Source organism: Scylla paramamosain, unplaced genomic scaffold (genome assembly GCF_035594125.1).
Source record: "Scylla paramamosain isolate STU-SP2022 unplaced genomic scaffold, ASM3559412v1 Contig153, whole genome shotgun sequence".
Classification (NCBI taxonomy): Eukaryota; Metazoa; Arthropoda; class Malacostraca; order Decapoda; family Portunidae; genus Scylla; species Scylla paramamosain.
The window spans coordinates 72,898-77,500 of NW_026973818.1; the positions used below are offsets into that span (position 1 = coordinate 72,898).

Sequence of the window (4,603 nt, forward strand, 5' to 3'; positions counted from 1 at the left end):
ATCTTCTGTGGTGTCTATTAAATGGTCCAGCCTTCCATACATTGCAGAGCGTTAAATCGGTTAGTTAAAGCTTACGCGGATATGTGACATGTGTGAAACGAAGTAGCTCGTTTGATAAGAAACTGCCCGTTTAAAAGGATGCAGTATCTGACTCAAGTAATCACCATATTCCTCTGAGGCACACAAAAGCAGTTTTGTAAGGTGTACTACTTCTCGTGAATTTACTTTTGACCACTACATACTTGCTATTTAAAGACTTGAACAACCATACGACCTAAACAAGATAACTGGTCTTCACACGCACTTGAGCTCGCTGTTTCTACTGGGCAGGGAGAGGCGGGAGCATAGTCACTTGGTACTGGAGCGGAAGGTAATCAGGTCGCATTGGCCTCAGGTCAGATGATCCTCAAGGCAGATCGGCCTGAGTGTAAATAAGCCGCAGGACGTTTGGTTCTCGAAACACTTGGTACTCAAACCACTTGGTCTCTAAAATGTCTCAGAGTGATTGGTAATTAGGGAAAAGTGTACCAAGTGGGAGTCAAACGGTTAAACATCAATTATACAGCTTTGTGACTCGTCTCTGATCGCCGCCACACACACACACACAGACACACTCAGGCAGGTGAAGCGGGTGGAAGTGCATTGTTATTACCTCCATGCGCCACGGTATCCATAGCGCCCCTCCAAGCCTTGCCCCTCCAAGCCTTGCCCCTAGACTCGGGTGTGTAGGAGGAAGAGGAGGAGGAGGGGCAAGGAGGAGTATGGGTACCATTCGCCCCAGTACCAAGTGACTGCAAACCAAGAGAGGTGAGCCTGGCAGTAGTGGTTGCCATAGCTAAACTTCTACTGTTTCTCCTCGCACTGTAAATTTAGGGACACATTTCTGGCAGGCGTCCACGGTGCCACCAAGGAAGCCAAGGGTGCTGCCTGGATGGGTTCATCACTTTGGCTGGCATGCCTGTCACCTCTCCAAGGTTGCCACGAAAAGTAAAACGTGTTTTACGGATCATCGTTACATTCCAGCGCCTCTTAATTGCCTACGAAATGTTTACTTAACCTCTACACGCCAAGAAATGAGACTTCAGTTCATAATCGTGCATGAGGAGAATAATATTTTGAAATCTGCGCCATGACGTCACAGCAGAGACATCCTGCGCCCGCAGGCCAGTGTGTGCGGCGGTATGTTTGCTTTGTGTGTCGTGTCAATGGTATGTGAACTTCTGACGTTTTATTAGTTATTTTCCCAACCATGGTGCGTGACATGGTGGCGGGAGGTGTAATGGTGCACGGCGCGATGGTGAGACATGGTGGTAATGGTGCAGAGCGATGAAATGCTGAAATTACTGGCGGTGGCAGGGAGGCGTAGGCGTGGCGCTAGGACGGTGTAGTGATGATGACTTCCTTGGCAAGTACAGTACGAACCACTCCTGCCCGGCTATCAACGACGCCGTCTGCGTGGTGAGTGTACACTGTGTGTGTGTGTGTGTGTGTGTGTGTTTTATACAGGATGACCCAAAATCTGGACACATCAATATTATTACTTTTTTTTTTTTTTTTCATATCTTGACTATGAGTGTCAAAAGAAGAACCAATTGACTTGATAGTACTGAGTGGACACGAGGAGTGATCATAATGCAGGCAGACATTATCGAGCAAGAATGAATGAAAGAGAATGATTAAAAGATACATTCTCCGTGTGTCCAGACTATTGGCTCACTGAACATGTAATCGTTTTAGACACACAACACAGAAGAAAGGGAATGATTCAAACAAATACTGTTGTGTTATATCCATTGCAAGGAAGAGGAGCGAGGATAATATGCCAAATGTTTTCTGAGTGGCAGGGTGGAGGAGGCCTTGTGTAGTTGTAAGTGTTCCTAGACCACTCCACTCGCAAGCCCCAGACCACCTGTTGTGGAGGTGACGGGAGTGGCAGCTGATGTGGGCTTGGATTTCTGGCTCACTAAATTATTCCCCTCACAAGTGTTTGTACTGGCATCCAGGCAGCTTGTTCTATGCGCCTCAAAGTGTTCATAACATTACAAACATAACATAACAGAGAGAGAGAGAGAGAGAGAGAGCGGCCCATCACTAACGCACGCTTACCATAGCAAATGCCAGTGTTTCTCAGAGTGCGTGCCGCGGCGTCCTGGGGTGTCACACACAGTGCCCAGGGGTGCCATACCATTATCATGAATTTTGTCATTGCTAGATCGTCGCAACGTACATTTATCAAACCGTCTGCAGAAGTCGGCACAAAATTCTCATTGTAAATAGGAACTTGTTTTAATAATTTTGGTCAGCTGATGCCGTTTTAATTTTGCCAGTGTTACGATTTTGCCGCTAGATCTGGCTTAGACCAATGTTTGATGTTCTTTTCAGGGTAGAGTAGTCCGATGTGGTACAATGAAAAAAAAGTGGAAATAATAAGCAAAGCAAGAAAAAAAATCAAACTTAGCATAGCCTAATTTAATATAACGAGGAAAATATGTAAAAAAAAAAAAAAAAGGAAGCAAATAGACTCACATAGAGATACAAAAAGGGAGGGAAAAATGTACAAAGAGCAAGCTGCAGGAACCAGCGTGCGTGAGATTCATTATATTGAATTCAGGTTGTCGTATTTAATGTGTATTGTTTCCCAAGTTATAAAGCCACTTGATTTCATACACGGCTTCACACACACACACACACACACACACACACACACACACACACACACACACACACACTTAAAAGGTCGCAGGGTGTGAAATCCGCTTGCCTGGCGTTGAATGGAAGTGAATAAAGAAGTTCACTGGGGTGGCTATTTATCACTGATTGTGTACTGCTTGTGTACATCTCTCTCTCTCTCTCTCTCTCTCTCTCTCTCTCTCTCTCTCTCTCTCTCTCTCTCTCTCTCTCTCTCTCTCTTTCTCTCTCTGTTTTCTTTGAGAACAGTATGAAAGAGAAAATTATGAATTTTGTAATCAATAACTATTTCCTTCCATCAGAGTTTTCAAAATACTTCTTTTTCATAGTCATCCCTTGTAAACGTTAAGAGGATGTGTGTGTGCTCGTGTTGCACAACATAGCGCGGTGTATTCAGTGGCAACAGTTTTGCATTCATAGAAATGAAGAAACAGAAGGGAAGGAAAAACATTTTAGGGTCTCGAAACAAACAATTTTCTCGATGATTTACTTAAAACTCGTGGTGTACTCGTACTTGTAGAGAACGCACTGGAGTTCCCGACGAGAAGAACCGCGGTGGAAGTTCTGACGAAGGGAGGAGGGCGTCGGTAATTTCCAAGCAGTACAGGATGTGTTAAGCCCCTATTACACGTATCCGGTTTCCTACGGCCCCGTCGGTCGCAACGCTAGCATATGCTCAAACCGGAGCGTGTGGTAGCAAATCGGCCGTATGAACGCTCACCCACGGCCGGCCGGATGAACTTTCGCCAGTACTAAAGTTGGCCGTATGGCCGTCGTACGTCAGGACTGAGGACGTAGCGTGTAATTGCTCACCGTATGGTACGACATCAGTCTGAAAAGAGTTCCAAATATGTGTCGTGATCCATTGGCATGTAGTTAAACCAGTCATCTTTTTCTAGTGCTAGTTCCTTCATTAAGTTAACATGAGAGTATTTTTGTCGTTTACGCAGCCATTGTTTGGATCAAATCTTCCTTTTTCTTGTTTTCACCTTCAAGTAGCACGCTAGAGCAATAGGAACGAGATTGTCGTCGAGAGAAGACATGTCACTCCTCCACCACAAACAGTGCCACACTGATCCACTTGCCTCCACCGTTCAAATACGTGTAATAGCTCTAGCCGTAGGCCAGAATTTTCCTACGGCGCCGTAGGCCAGGTTGGCCGTAGGAAACCGGATACGTGTAATAGGGGCCTTAGATTGGCCGCAGTGGGTTTGGACTCAAGGCGAAACGGAAACCGGTGCTTCTTGTGTTGGGGAGAGAGGAAGCCGCAGCGGGGAGTGTGTGGGCGAGGGCTTCCCCTACTGGTGTCCGTTACAGCTGCACTGCATCGTGGCTTTCCCCTCGCTGTCAAGGAGAAAATCCAAGTCTGGGAGTTGAGAAAGTGAGGGAAGTGGAAAGAAAGAGGCGATGCAGTATTTTTCAAGGAGCACACAGCCACGCCTCTCCAGCCCTCGCCTTGCTTTGCTTTGCTTTACCATGCCTTCCCTCACTCCCTCACTTCCTTGATTCATTACGAAACTCTTCCACACCATTCCTCCATCATTCACGAATCTTTATCGTACCACAGCATCCTCTCGTCTCCAGCCATCTCATGCTACCATTGACATTCGTGAAAGAAAACCAATAATTATGAAAGGATTGCGTAGAAATGTGCAGCCTATGTGCAATACATGCATCATAAGCAAACGCCTTTCATTATTGGCTAAGCAGAAGACCCCTTGGTACATGCTGTAGAGAAGATTAAAGATATATTCCTGAAACGTTGCTTCCAGCCGGGGTTGGTGGCGCGGCCCTGTAATCCGGCGACGCGGAGGCTTGGCCCAGTGGACGGCTTGAGGCGAGGGTGGCTGCTGCGGGACTCCCCATGTTGAGTGGGCGTCCGCACTAAGCTCGGCATCAATATGGCCGCCCCTGG

General features: G+C 46.6%; 1 long non-coding RNA gene across 1 annotated transcript in view; it reads left to right on the top strand.

The window, feature by feature from the left end:
* Positions 1 to 270: 270 nt before the first annotated feature.
* Positions 271 to 4,603, top strand: part of LOC135099592 (uncharacterized) — a 4,494-nt gene continuing 161 nt past the window's right edge. Inside the window, exons 1-2 of the long non-coding RNA XR_010268162.1 lie at positions 271 to 807; positions 4,461 to 4,603. The exon at positions 4,461 to 4,603 is cut by the window's right edge and continues 161 nt beyond it. This is a non-coding gene — a long non-coding RNA (uncharacterized LOC135099592). The remainder of the gene's footprint in view (positions 808 to 4,460) is intronic.